Genomic DNA, 14,953 nt, shown 5'->3' on the forward strand with positions numbered 1-14,953 from the left:
CATTGCTTAAAATATTTCTTCCTGTGCATTAAAAAAATAATAATTTTCACTTTCTGAGGACACTGTTATATTTTCTTTTAGATTTTCAATATTATTTTACTTCGTTGTTTCCTTCTGGAATAGTTCTTCAATCTAATATATTACTACTAATTCAGGTGTGTTGCCTCTGTTTATCATTCCTATTAATAAAAATGTATTCTGCCCTGGCCAGTTTGGCTCAGTGGTTAGAGTGTCGGCCTGCAATGTGGAGAGACCCGGGTTCGGTTCCCACTAAGGGCATGTACTTCGGTTGCAGTTGGTCCCTGGCCCTGATTAGGTCGTGCGAGTGGCAGCCACTCGATGTGTCCCTTTCACGTCAATGTTTGTCTCTCTCTCTCTCTCTCTCTCTCTCTCTCTCTCTCTCTCTCTCCCTACTGCTCTGTCTGAACAAAAAACGGAAAAATGTCCTCGGGTGAGGATAAAAAAAAATGTATTCTAATATTTTTACCTGGACCTTTTTGTTTCATACTGTCAATATTTTTCTATCTCTTTTAATATAATTATTATGCTTATTTTTAATTCTTAGTCTATACATTCTGATGTTTCTGCTTCCAATGCACTCCCTTCCTTTAGACCATTAGAGAAATTCAACAGCTGGGAAGGAAAGTCTTCCTAGATTGAGCTTGACCAGCCCTAGAGATTGGGCAGAGTGAAAAATACTATTTTAATTGTGTATTAAACTCCTCATTCCTTCAAGTTTTTGCTTTGTTTTCAAAATGTGAGCAATTGACCATATTCCTGCAGTAAAGTGGAAGAGGAAGAAATGTCTTGCAGTGTATTGGAAAAGCATAGCCAGATTAAAACCACTTTTCTGCAATCTGTGCTTTTGGTATCTACCGAGCAGCCTTCTGCACTGGACTGGAGCATGCAACACCTAGTTCAAAAGAGCTTTCTCTTTCAGAAGAACCTCTATTGGTGGTGAGGCTTTTTGTATTCTAGGTTTCCTTCTATAATTTCTCTAGGATTGATTTGGGGGGAAGAAATAGCCATATAATCTGATTCTTATTCCTGGCAAGTATCAGATCTCCATCCTTACAAATCTACTCTAAAAGTAGCAGATTTCCTGGAATATAATACTAATAAGTGCTTTCAAGTGAACGAATAGAGTCGTCACATCCCTTTTCATCTGCTTCTCAGGGACTTTGGCTTCCTGAGATGTTTTTCCCTGACTATTGTACTGTTTCTAAGTCAGTCCAAACCTTTTGGCTTCTTGAGATTTTTTTCCCCCTGACTATTGTACTGTTTCTAAGTCAATCCAAACCTCCCTAAAGACTAACACAATTTCTGAGATAGTTTTGTTTTACATGTTATGCCTGCCTCACTAGTTTTATAACGTAAGATTTACTCTTTATTTCGTTGGGCTTATAGAAAGAAGCAAATTACTTTAGAGAAAATGTAATTTTAATCAGTAAAGTCAATTGATTACTTATGTTGAGTCCTGTGACCGAGTAAAATTGATATTTTTTGTTAATTTTCCAATATTGCATTTAGGACCTGACAATAAAATGTAGGTTTGATGTGTGTACATGTGTGTATGTGGAGCAGAGAGTTGGACCCACATAGCTGATGTTCTTTGAAATTAATTTATGGAAGAACAGTTGCCTCTAATATAAAAACAGTTCATAATATCAGAAACTATTTTTATTTCTTAATTGTGAAATATACAGAAAAGAACATAAACACTGCTATAAAATAACAATTTTAAAAACACTCACATACTCCTTAGACAGGTAAAGATACAAAGCATTATATTCTTTAGGTGTTCCCTATAGTATTCCCCTCAATCTCATTCTGTTACCTACCACTGGGTTGAGCAGTATCCTATCTTCTGTTTCAATCACTTTCTTGCTTTACTTTATAGTTTCCCACTATATATGCACCCCTAAGCAGTATTTTGTTTAGTTTTGCATGCTTATACAATATAAATTAATGAAATCATAAGTATTCTGGTATGAGTTACAGTTTTAGCATAACATTATATTTTAGTTCATATTAATGAAACAGTGGCAGGTTTTTGGTTTCATTTTTACTAAAGGAGACTTTTTTATATAAATGTATTATTTACTTAGCTATTCTGCTATGTATGGACATTTAGTTACTGATTTTCTTGCTAATATGGATCTACTACAAAGATTTCTCTATATATCTTCTATACATACACAGAATTTTTTCTTGGGAGAACTCCTGGTCATAAACTATCTGTATGTCCTACTATACTAGAAAGTACCAACACTGAAACAATTATCTCATGATTTTCTGTATTACCTTCTGATTTCCCGAGTCATCTCATTTTATTCCTAGTCTAGAATGGCTCCAATAAATAATTAAAACAGACATCACTCTCTATTACTTAGTATCCCCAAATCAAAGTTCTATCAGGAGGAAGTACTGCATAATTGGACATAATTCTAGAAATCAGTGCATGGCTAATTTGTTCATGTTGGCATTCTTTGTAACAAATATGCTTCACAGCACAATTTATCCAGCTATAGCAATTGATCCTGATAACAAACAGCTAAATGAGATCCCCCAAAATGTCTAAATACTTCAATCTCATTCCTCTTCCATGGACATGTGGACCGCTGATCCCTACAAAGCAGAACAGAATGATTTGCTTACATCTGTACGAGACCATAAGTTAGTTTGTGGGTTTTCACACTGAAAGAAGAGCCCCTGCCCGCAGAGACGTTTCTCACCTCGACGTCTATCATTTGCAGGGAGAGATTATGGGGAAAAGGAAGTTATCTTCAGAGAGTCGTTAGAAGATCTAGAAACCTGGCTTTTTGTCTCCTCTTATTATATTACATGCTCAAAATATTTTCCTTGACTATTATTTGTATAGCATATTAATATCATACTTCATCACAGAAGTCATTTTATTTGAAGGTTCACAATTAGACTAATAACATCTTCAGGAGGGAGTACAGAAACAGTGATGTACATACATCTTCACTACCCCCAAATTTCATATTTTTATCCATAAAATTACATATTATTTTTTCTTCAGTATTGCAACTAAAGCTCCTGTATAAGTCTTGCTGGCATTCAGAATCCAAACATTGTTCTATGTTTGTCTATTACTGGACACCTCATTTGTCAACATATGTGCATGCATATGGATTCTTATTACAGAGGTCAGCAAAATACTGCCTGTGGGGTAAATCTGACATACCATCTGTTTTTGTAAAGAGTTTCATTGGAACACAGCCACGCCCATTCATGAACATAAGGTCTGCATTTTAATGTACAGGTGAGAGTTAAAGAAGAAGCTAAATAGCCTACAAGGACTAAAATATTTACTACATGGTCCTTTATAGAAAAAAGTTTGATGATGCCTGTACTAGTATGTCAAGATTGACAGTATAATTTCAAAAACTGCTGGAATAATAATAATAATAATAATAGTGTTTTCTAATTCCCTTCTTAATCTTGTTGTTTACTTTCTTTTTTTTTTTTTTTTTTATCCTCACCCGAGGACATTTTTCCATTTTTTGTTCAGGTAGAGTGGGAGGGAGAGAGAGGAACAGAGAGAGAGAGAAACATCGACGTGAAAGGGACACATCGAGTGGCTGCCACCCGCACAACCCAACCAGGGCCGGGGACAAACTGCAACCGAGGTACGCGCCCTTAGCGGGAACCAAACCCGGGTCTCTCCGGACCGCAGGCCGACGCTCTAACCGCTGAGCCAAACCGGCCAGGGCTGTTGTTTACTTTCTTTAGAAAAATTTAATTATGTACTTCTAGATGTAAAACCGCCCTTCTTAAAGTTAGTGAGATTTTGCCTGATAGATTTTTGAAATCTGACTAATAATTTGTTTTATACTTGTAGCATTCATTTCAGCTGTTCACCGAATATTCTGATTCTTTCTCCTCTTGCACATGATAGGATTCTGCTTCTTCACTGACCTGAAATAAGTCTCAGCAAAGTAACTTGTATTGGCCAAGAAAATAGAACTAGAAATAGGACATTTATTTTTCTGAGCAAAAAATGCAATATTCCCAACTTTATTTTTCCCACTTTTAGAGAACTCAAATGGCCATGAGGATCGGGGCCCCCTTGCTGATATGTAAAGATGAGGAGTGAGAAATAAACTTTCTTTTTAAACCACTGAGACTTTGTGACAATTCATTACCAGAAACATACGGACCCTATCTCGATCGACACATAAAGTGGTTCAAGAGGTGGAATGTTGTCATTACAAGGAGTGGCTGGCAGTGAGACAACAGTTTTCAGAGAATAGGAGGATGATAATCAGTAATAGGCAATTACAAAAGACTTGGTAAAATTCCTACCTATAATAACTTGAGAGGCAGATAATGTAACAATGGGCTTCTAGCTCTAGATGAAAGAGATTGAGGGTAAAGCATGTTAACATTTTAAGTTGGTGATTGTAGGATTCTTTTGACAAGATAATAATAGATACATGCGAATTCAGAAAATAAGTGGTTAGTTTTCAAATAGTATTGAAAGGGGATAGAAGAAAATCCCCAGATGTAGTAATTTACAGTTAGAAGAGAAAAGGCCTTTGAGCAATAGGTCAAATAAAATGCAAATAACAGTCAAATAAGTACAATAAAAACTCAGCCTTGTGGCAAAAGTAGATAAAAAAATTTTAAATGTCGCCCAGCTGGTGTGGCTCAGTGGTTGAGCATCACCCATGCACCAAGAGGTCGCCGGTTCGATTCCAGGTCAGGGCACATGCCCAGCTTGTGGGCCGGATCCCCAGGGGGGGCATGCAGGAGGTAACCAATTGATGTTTCTATCTCTCTCTCCCTCTCCCTTCCTCTCTCTCTAATATCAATAAAGAAACAAATGCTTTCTAAAAAAAAAATTTTAAATGTCACAGCTCATCACCCATTGTTAGTTAAAACCTCTTAATGGGTGAAGGTGTTTCCAAGTTTGTCTGTTGAGTCTGACAAAACTGTTCAGGAAACAAAGACTAAGTGTGCACCTGTGACATGTCATCTTGATTGGTGAGGTATGGCACCTTTGGGAAGAACATTTAGGAGTCAGTGCACATTTCACAGAGTCCTAGTTTCCTGACCTCAGTAACCACAGAAGCGTGTGTCAAAAATGAGTCTCCATCATCCCATGTCCCTAAATGACTACACTGAATAGAAGCCCTTGCTAATTCACAGAGTACAGAGAGAATAAGATTGGTAAACTTTATTAAGCTACAGAGATTTTTACAACCTATCCTGACTCCAAACACTACTAGTTTTAGAAATTTTATCTAATCTATTTGCTGAGTCCTATTGTCTTTAATCACACACAGAAAAATTAATAGGTGTTTAACGAATCTTATAATTTTACTTGAATATTGCATCAGAGTGTAATATTTTAAAGACGTTTCAAATAACAGTTGTCACAGTGCTTTAAACAAATAGCACCAGGAACACATACAGTTGTGCAAGCTGGATTTCTTACTCAATGCAATGAGAAAGAACATACACAAGCAACTCTAGCGTCTCCGGGTGTTAGGAAAAAAACTTATTGTAGGATTTAGGCTTTGATTTGTGATTTGGAGGAGGGTCTGGAGAAGTAGGATTTGCTGTAGATTGGATGCTGTCAGAAAGCAGGGAAAATTCTATGATGACTTATCCCAATAAATCTTATCTATAGGGAGAGGAGATTAGAAAGAAGATAAAGTTGCAATTGGAAATAAGTAGAAGTTATTCATTTTGGCCAAGAAAGGTGGCATTTGGTATTTTGTGAGTGGAAAAGTGATCCTGTTTCTGCCTGTGCTTAGACAAGTTATAAAGTGGTCTTACTTTGCCTCATTTATCTTAGTCTCAGAGTAGCTCTGAGATTAGTATTCTATGAAATTATGTACATCTAATACAATAACATGAGTTATTCTAACTGAATGCAAGAACAGTTTTCAAATGTCACAGAATGTTCTTTTTCTTTCAACTTAAATATACAAATTCAAATCTGAGATGAGATTTGATGAAATATCATCAAGAAAATAACCCAACTGTGGTTTTATAGGATAAAAATATTTTATACATGACTTAAGTTTGCATATACACAAATAAAGACAACTTAGATTGCAATATATTCTTTTCATAGACAAGGCAATTTTTCCTCTTGATATTAATAATAATATGTCTAAATTTCAGAAAAACTATGTTTATATTATAAAGTAAATACATTATTTGTGTTCATAGATAATCCATGATCTGCATGATGATACAATCACTGAGTTGATTTTGTTAAGATATGGGGAATATCACTCTGTAAGAATTACCATGTTTGGTATTGGAAAGATGACCTGGATACTGGCTGCTTGGACTCAGTCCCTATGGTATCACTATTATGATGAAAGCCATATAAGCCTTTTTCATGCTAGATAAATGTGTGTGTATATAGATATATATATATTTTAATCCTCACCCAAGGACATTTTTCCATTTTTTGTTCAGATAGAACGGGAGGGAGAGAGAGGAAGAGAGAGAGAGAGAGAGAGAAACATCGATGTGAAAGGGACACATGGAGTGGCTGCCACCCACACGACCAACCAGGGCCGGGGACAAACTGCAACCGAGGTACGTGCCCTTAGCAGGAACTGAACCCGGGTCTCTCCAGACCGCAGGCCGACGCTCCAACCGCTGAGCCAAACCGGCCAGGGCGATAAATGTATATTTTTAAAAAACTAAAGCAATGGAATCTAATGGTTGATTTAGATGTTGGGTACATAATGATGTCAAAATCACAAGGCAATTATTAAAAATTATGAAAGTTTTAACATTTAAAAAAACATTTGTAAATAGTCACACTCTATATTTCTTGGGGTTTGACAATATTTCTATTTCAACATTAAAGTCAGCTCACATACTTTTATTTTCTCCACCCCTGAAATTTTATTTAAAAGATAACAAAGAATAAAATTAAAACATAAGCCTATAAAAACAAAGACAAGCTGAAGAGAGCTTTTAGTAGACAAGATATTTCAATACATTTCTTGAGGGTAGAAAGTAAATGAAAGAAAGAAAACTGAAATATCTCAGGGGTCAGAAGAAGGATTGCCAAATAAAATACATGATGATCTGTTAAATTAATTTCAGATCAACAAAAAGTTATTTATTTATTTTTATATGTAGTCTCCATACAATACTGAATGTTCTGTATTTTCTAAATTGTTTTCATTTATTTATCTTTCTTTTTTGTTAACCTGATAGTCCTAGCCACAGGAAAGCTCCTATACTTAGAAAGATTCGTGAAGACATATAATTCATAAATCCCAAACAAGATGACACTGAAAAAATAAAAGACACGGGATAAGAAAATAACATTGGAAATGTAAATGCAATGGGAAATATAACGTTGAATAATGGACAAATATATAAAAAATTTGTTTCTTCCAGAACACAACAAAAACACTGTATACATGAGGAAGGAAATGAAAGTCTAGTGCAGGAGTTGGCACACTATGGCCCCTGGGTAAATCTGGCCCACTGCCTGTTTCTGCTCGCCTGTGAACACTGCTCAAGAAGGCTCGCACCGTGAGCTGGGGAAACCAGGCCAGGGCACCCCTGCTCCATCCCCAGCTCCTGCCTGCCTCCCCAACTGCAGGCATCCCAATGCCAAGCTATGGCCGGGTCACCCCCTGCGTGCGGGGGACTCTACAGTTAGCAGTTACCAGGCACCAAATAGTGGGATCCCAACTGAGGACCCAGAGACTCAGCAAATTTCCTCCTCTCCAGCCGGCTGCCCAAGTTGAGAGAGCTGGGTTCTCCTGAGGAAGAGAAGGGTACCCTGGGTCAGGTATCCCCGAGGCAGTGAATGGAACTGACCAGGGTGGCTTCCTGCCCCACCCTTCACCTCCTCATCTATCACCTTGCTCTCTCCCTCTCTGGATGGTGGCTCTTTGTTCTTCATTCAAAATGTGTCCCCAGCATCTAAAGCTGGGTGCAAAGCATACCCGCCGCTTCATAGGGTCCATTACAAGCAAAGGGGAGTGGACAGGGCAGGATTCCTCTCCGATTTAGAAAGCACCACACCACATCCTCAATGCTGCCACTTCACTAATAAAGCCTAAGATATTTACCACTTTACATAAAATGTTAACTAACTCTGAGTCTAGTTCTCAGCCAAGCGATTAAAAAATGTGACTGAAAATTAAGTTTAATGAAGAACGGTAAATCAGAAAAGGATGAAATAATCAAAGAAATAATAGAAAAAGATCCCTCAAAACAGTTAAAAGGGAACAAACACATATTCAGTGTGAAAGGACCCACCAAATGAAATGGGGTAAAAGCTCACACTATGAAGAGAGCTGCCTCCATGTTCCCTGGTAAGAGAAGGTGGGAGGGAAGAACAAGAATCAGCTGCCATCAGACTCTATTAGCAACATCCAATGTCGAAAGCAACAGGCTTCAATGCCTTCTAGTTGCTGAACTGTGTTCCTGTCATCCCAAAAGTCCAACTCCTCTTTATATGCATTAAAAATCACAACCAAGTGCAATGACAAAATTAAAATATTTTCAGACATGCAAGAACATCTTTTTTATTATAATAAGTTACTTATGGATACACACCAAGGAGGAAGGCATAACAGACAAGCAGCAAAGAATACACTGTAGGAAAACAGTGAAGAGAGAATTATCCAAGGATAACTCGCCACAGGCTTAGCTTTATGAGTCCAAAATTGGCAGAGAAGAGAGGATTCAGAAAGAGAGGTCTCTGCATGGGAAAAACAATATTCTACAGAAAAATTAGTGCAATCAAGAACTTGGGGAAAAATGGGACTATGTTAGAATCTATTAGGGGAGCATAAAGAAAGAAGTTATTTGAACTTAAACTTAGCTCGTTTTACATTGAGTAAGAGTATTTGAACTGTAGATAAATCAGTGTAATCCCGGAACACTGCTTCCAAGGCGAGCAGACATATTTATAGTGTAAATATAATTTGACATTGTTTATATCTTTTGTAACTTTCATAATCAGCCATTATCAAATCATAGAAAAATGAATTCTGTCTATAAAACAGAGTAGAGTTCTTTACATTTATAAGCCTCTCTGTGGAGTGATTAATAATATGGGCTAATGTAGACCAAACTACTAGAAGCCGAAGAACTAAAACCGAATTAGAAAGATATCATTTCAAGTAGGTTATTGTCTAAGAAAAATCTTGGTTTTAAACAAACTGAAATTTTAAACTGTTTTTTAATTCACTGGGGCCAAACATGTATGTATTACAACTCAGATATCAAAATAAAGTGGCTTTCCTTGAGGGGGGAGGGGGCAGGCATTTTATTCAAATTCCTCAAAGAAATAAATGTTTTGTTTTTTTCATTTCTGACATCTGAGTGGTGCACAGAAAAGATATGAAAAGGTTTGGGGTGGTGGTGGCAGCATATTTAAGACGACATTACCAGGCAGGAGGGTTTTAGAGTGGGGAGGAGGGGATCAATGGGGAAAAAGGGGGGACATCTGTAATAGTTTCAACAATAAAAAAAGACACCACTATCAGTATCCATAGATTTTGTTAATACTTTAGAGACAATAACCTCTTGCTTTACATACAGCCACTTTAAAAGGAGAATCCTTTGAAGCCACTCAAATGAACTTTTAAAAGGACCTTTAGCATAACAGCAACAAGAACTCTTATTGATTCATTATTATGTTTAAAGCATGTATTAATTTCTTTTCAAATTTCATTTTGCCCTCCCAATGACTCTATAAAATACTATTTTTTAAAATTGTACACATGATGAAACTATGGCTCTAAGAGCAATACCTTGCCCAAGATTACAAAGCTTAAAAGAAACAGAGTCAAGACGCAAATCTAGGTCTGTGTGATTCCTGAGACACTGATTACACAAGCAGAAAATGACTAGACTATCTATGCTAATGGAAGTCGGACCCACAACCTCTGAAGCAATGATTCCAGAGTGATGTAGACTTGGTCAGTGACTGCCAGCTTCCCTGTTCTCCACACTGCCATCTGTGTCCAACTTAGGATCAACCAGATAGCGCCAAATATGCTCCCCAAACCAGTTTCAAAGGATATCCCACTTCTAGTTAGCCCATCCCCAGCTTCCCCATGTCAATAGCCTCCAATCAGAATGTACACGAGTGTTCCCGTTTTTATTTTTTACTATAAAGTTTTCCCACTTCCCTGCCTGATTTGAGTCCCTGCCACACACAATAATAGAAACTGAATCCTTTGCTAGAGCAAGCTCTGGATAAATAGTCTACATTTGTTTTCATTTGGGTGGATTTCATTTATTTTCACATACCAAATGCTGTAATTTCATCCACTATACTGAGGTTCAGATTTCCGACCCAACAACTGATTGCTAGTTTTTGTAAAACTTGCTTTTGGAAGGAAAATTGTCTAGGCAAAATTAAACAGGAAAATATTCAGAAAAGTCCCCCCACCTTAGATAACTTAGGGTGGTATATTATGGTAAAATAAAACTGCAAATCTTTGTTCAGTTCTTTAAATTGGCCCATGTTCTGCATTCAGAGTTGGAGAAAAAGAACCAGGGCCAAATGACCTTTTACATTGTATTCCTTGGTTCCATTCCGCAGCTGGTATCGTTATAGATCAAAGGAACACAAATGTCCAGATGTAACTGCAGATGGTGTGTTAGAGCAACATGTTTGCTAGCTCTCTAATGGCTTCCTCTCTACAAATGGAATAAAATGCAGCAAAGACTAAAAAGCAAGCACACGAATATTTCCAACAATAGCAAGGTGTATGGGCAAATAAAAAAGTTAAGGGAAATACTTAAAACTGTATCAATGCATGAAATATGACTCAGGCAAACTAGGAGAATTTCTTTCCTAGTACTCTGACTTCAGAGAAGGCTACTTGAGGCCTCTAGGCCACAGTATTTATTTCTCAACTAATGTTTCTAGGAAAATCAGTTTCTCCAGAGCTCATGAGGTATTCTCCAAAGAGCAGGGAGTAGACTCTTTTCAAAGGAACTGTGAGTAACTAGGTTACATAGCATTGTACAAGTTTCTTTCTTACTACTTCCATGAGCTTTTAATATATAGGAGAATATGACCTGAAAATGTTCCTAAACATTTACATAGTTGGTTTCATGAAATTAGTGTTGAAAGAAAAATAATTGAGCTGATATGCTCTTCATTAAGAACTATCTTAAAGCCTTAATACATTTTCCATATTCCACTGCAATGATATACAGAATGCCCAGTCAGAAAAAGTTTCAGAGTTATACTTTTGAATGTTTGAAGTACAGTAAGGTGAAAGCTGGAAGTTTCTTCCTGACAGTGTAGAGCAGTGATTAAAGGCTGGGACATGGAACCAGATTGCAAGGTTGGAATTGCTGGATTTGCTGCCTGGTGGCTTTAGGCATATTATTAATTACCCCATGCCTTAATGTCCTCTTCTATTGAAAATTATTGAGATAAAGAAGCTGTGGTACATATATACAATGGAATACTACTCAGCCATAAGAAAAGATGAAATACTGCTATTGGCGACAACTTGGATGGAACTTGAGAATTATCATGCTAAGTGAAATAAGTCAGAAAAAGTTAAGAACCATGTGATCTCATCATAAGTGGGATATAAAACTGAAAGCAATGAATGAACAAATAAGAAAAATAAACAAAAACTCATAGACATAGACAACAGCATGGTGGTTTCCAGGGGGAAAGGGGAAGGGGGAGTAAAGGGTAAAGGGAGACAAATCATGGTGACTGAGGAGATTTGACTGAAGGAGACTTGACACAATGAAATATACAGATGATGTATCATAAAAATGTATACTTGAAACCAATAAAATCTTAAACAATGTTACCCCGGTGAATTTAACAAATATATAAAGTAAAATAAGAAGATAAAGAAATAAAAAAGTGTTGAGAGTATTACATTAATTAGTATATGTAAAGCACAAAAAATGTTACCTAGCTCACAATTTGCATTATCATTGGTATAATTAATTACCTTTTTCTGAGAAATTTGAGTGGCCGACCTAGGACCATTCGGACCTCACTCTTTCCTCCCTGTTTACTGTAAACAAGTTTAGTTTTTGATGATACAAAAAATTGAGGTCAGAAAATGAAAAAAAAAAAAATCCTCAATGTTTGATATTTGGGAACGGCTTTCAAAAGAAGTGGAGGAGGCTCATATGCAAATAAGACGTTTCAGCCACTTAGAACCTTTACCCCTAACAAGGAGACAGGTTGACTCCTCTTCTGAATAAATAGCTACTGCATTATGTCACCCTCCTCTGATTGTCTCCCACTTCTAGAGAGCTATGCTGAAAACGAGCAAGGTGAGGCTGCTCTGAGGGCTGCCTACCTGGGCAAACTCTAAAACTATTTGAAGCATAGATACCCTTTAGTGAGTATGGAGGGTTCATGTTTTCCTGCTGTGTTCACAATTAGGTCCTTCCCTCAATTTAACAGTTCCTTATTCTTCTATTTAAAGAATGTCTTAATTTATAGATATCTGATGAAATGATTATATTTTAAATCAGCAAAATATTCTATTTACTTGTTTTTTAAAATATGTTTTTACTGATTTTTTAGAGAGAGAGGAAGGGAGAAAATCAATAGAAACATCGATGTGAAAGAGACATGTTGATCTGCTGCCTCCTCCTGCAAGCCCTCCCCTGGGGATCCAGCCTGCAACCCAGGTGCTTGCCCTGCCCGGGAATCAAACCGGCCCATGGGGTGACACTCAATCCACTGAGCTACTCCAGCTGGGCTAACCCAGCAAAACCTTTTAAGTGTCATAATTCTAATTTTCTCCCTCCCTCAAATATTCTTCCTTCACATTGCTACTGCATCAGGTAAAATAAAACGTTCAAAAACTGAGAGTTCTTTGGTCTAGCATTCTATTTAAATCAGCACTACCTTCATAATCTTGCTTATTCAGTTCCAAATTCAGCTATAGGATGAGCAACATTTGTATTACATTTTTGAGATATTGTGCTATACAAATTCTCATTCTCCTAACATATTATAAGCTATGTTTGTAGCTGTCTGGCCTTTAACTACCTTCCACATTGGAAGATAATCCATTATAGCTATTAGCTTGTTGCTCTGTCAAGATATAGGGACAAATAAACCTTGAAGGATTTAGAAAGTTACAGATTCTGAAGTTCTTTTATCAAGTTTATTTTGCAGGTTAAATTACTTGTTTTTATTAATATCAGAGAGTAATTCATACCAATAGTGAAAGGTCACCTTAAGTGTCTCTGTGAATAATTATATGATTCTAAAATCTTGCAGCTGAAATACTTGTTTTTAATTCTTTTGTTCACGCTAAGGACATATCAAGGCAAGAGAGCAATTTCAAAGGTGATATTTTTAATATCTTCTCTGGTTCAATCATTGTTCATGGTAGAAAGAAGGTCAGTCACCATATTCAAAGCCATTTTAAAAGGCAGTAACTAAATTTATTTATGGGAATAACTATAATCTCTTTTGTATTCTTTTTTCCTTGTCAACTCTATTTTCTAAAGAAAATGTAATGAGTTATCAAAAATATTTCATAAATGTTTATGTGCATTTGTACTTAAATTTTAACCAACAATTGAATTAGCCTTTAACGAAGAGGTAATTACTAAGTTTATCCAGCTTCCTCACCTTGGTCTCTGTGTATTATATTTCCTTTTTCATAAACTTAAACATTTAAAAATTATTCATACTTCTTTATATCACAACCATATGATATTAATAAGCTTAAAACTTAATCCTTAACTACAGTTTTGTTTTTGTTTCTGTTTATTTGGCTTAGAGCCTAAATCCACCCCCCCTCCACCCCCCCAAAAAAAGACACACAATCACATAACACATTTCAGAAGTGTAAGAACTTAGAAAATAGCATGGATTTGGAAACTACAAATACAAATATTTTTCTATAATTCTATTTAGATTATTCAGGCAAAATTGGTATTTTTAGCCATTTCACTCTTTAGTAGACGGTACTATGAGGGTAGATAAAAGAAATAAATAAAATGGGGTGTTATATATAATCTATTTAGTTTTCTGTAACAATATGATGGGAAAAAAGATGTGAATAACAAGAAAATTTATGTTTGTATTATCCCAATTTTCACTAATATATATATATACACACACATATATATATACACGTATATATATATATATACATATATATATATACACACACACACACTCTGATCTTCATTACTAAAGAAACACAAAAATTTTCTGCGCTACAAAAACTAGAATCTATGTTCTACTGAGAACCACCAGAGATATGATTCTTGCCTTCACCTGCAAAAATCAACTTAATCAAATGTGTCTTCTTATTTGTCCTAAGCAAAATTGTCCTCTTGATTTTTCCAGTTTTTTTTTTTTTTTTTAATTTCTCTTTTGACTCTCACATGATTTGGCGAATTTCTCCAGCTCTCCATATTCATATGTTTCTTTTTCCTCCCGTCCCATAGCTGTTCTTATCATATATTATCACATTTATCTAAAGTTATAGCACATTTCATTTTCTTCTTTGTAAAAGTGTCTGAGTTCACATGAAAAATCCTTAAAATAAAAGGCTGTAAAATTAATGAGCATATTATTAAATTAATTTCAGAACGCAGGATAATGATCTTAGAAATTCAAGTCTTATGAGAGGCAGTTGCCCTCAGGGCTACAAAGAGCTTAAAAATTACCTCTAGAAAGATAGTTATAGTTTCTAGTTAACAAATAATTTTACATTATACCTTTGGAAAATGAGGAAAAGATACAAAACACTATGTTATCAAGACCTCTACAGGCTGAAAAATGCATCTATAACCTTGAATATTAATTTAGTACACTCTGAAAAGTAGGACAGTAGCATAAATATAGATCCTGGAAATTTTTATTTACCAGCTACATAAACTTACTTATAGTTCATTTACTGACTTGTATGTTTGAAAATAAAATATATAGAATAAACAATTGTTTGTAATTCAGTTC

Source organism: Molossus molossus, unplaced genomic scaffold, assembly GCF_014108415.1.
Source record: "Molossus molossus isolate mMolMol1 unplaced genomic scaffold, mMolMol1.p scaffold_m16_p_15, whole genome shotgun sequence".
NCBI classification, from domain to species: domain Eukaryota; kingdom Metazoa; phylum Chordata; class Mammalia; order Chiroptera; family Molossidae; genus Molossus; species Molossus molossus.